The following is a 1,162-nucleotide window of genomic DNA, read 5'->3' as shown; positions in this document are numbered from 1 at the left end:
GCTATTTTTTGGTTGCAGCCGTCATTGTTGTTTGGTGGGTCCGGGCTGGGGATTCGAACCCGCCACCCTAGGTGTATGTGGCTGGCGCCTTAGCCGGCTGAGCTATAGGCACCGAGCCCCAAGTGTTCTTTCTAAATCAAATTGATGCTCAGTTCGTGCATGTCAAAAACATGATGGCTGGGTGTAGAGGAAGGGGCACTCTGGGAGGCCAAAGCTGGTGGATTGCTTGACCTCAGGAGTTTTTTTTTTTTGTTGTTGTTGTTGTTTTTTTGAGACAGAGCCTCAAGCTGAGCCCCTGGGTAGAGTGCCCTGGCTTCACTGCTCACAGCAACCTCCAACTTCTGGGCTCAAGTGAGTCTCCTATCTCAGCCTCCCAAGTAGCTGGGATTACAGGCACCCACCACAATGCCTGGCAATTTTTTGGTTGCAGCCATTATTATTGTTTGGTGGGCCCGGGCTGGATTCGAACCTACCACCTTAGGTGTATGTGGCTGGCGTCTTAGCCGCTTGAGCTACAGGTGCCGAGCCGAGCTCAGGAGTTTGAGAACAGCTTACTAGGGTAAGACAAATAGAAAAAATTAGTCATTCTTGCGATACAAACAAGGAAGTTCATGAAAATAAATCATTTGGTGGCACGGCAATGACAGCCTTCAACTTTTAACGTCAGTCCTAAATGTTCATCATTTTGACCTGAGCTGCTGTAGAAACACCGGAGAGGCACTGAATCTGCTACACAACAAATTCTGGGGGTATTTGCGAGTTTAGTATTTCACTTTTTAGATGTAGGATTCGAGCCATGGAGAAGTGAAAGCAATCACGAATTCTTTAGCATAAGCTCTGAGAAATGATTAGAATTCTTGTGTCATAACAAGCTGTTCTGGCCGCTAAGTCTGGTTTTCCCCTAAAGTAGGTCATAGGACATAATTCTGGCTAGAAGAGAAATCCTATTCTTTTATTTTAAAATTTAATCCCCACCCCCAAAACGTACATGAGTCAGCTTCTCCAACATCAAGGTATCATGTGCCAAGAGGAAAGCATGTTTAAAAAATGTTCCTCTAGAGGGCGGCACCTGTGGCTCAAAAGATTAGGGCGCTGGCCCCATATGCCGGAGGTGGCGGGTTCAAACCCAGCCCCGGCCAAAAACTGCAAAAAAAAAAAAAAA

The sequence above is a fragment of the Otolemur garnettii genome, unplaced genomic scaffold (genome assembly GCF_000181295.1).
Source record: "Otolemur garnettii isolate 467f Iridium unplaced genomic scaffold, OtoGar3 scaffold00027, whole genome shotgun sequence".
Taxonomy (NCBI): Eukaryota; Metazoa; Chordata; class Mammalia; order Primates; family Galagidae; genus Otolemur; species Otolemur garnettii.
The sequence above is the reverse complement of the archived record's forward strand: the minus strand, read 5'-3'. Positions refer to the sequence as shown.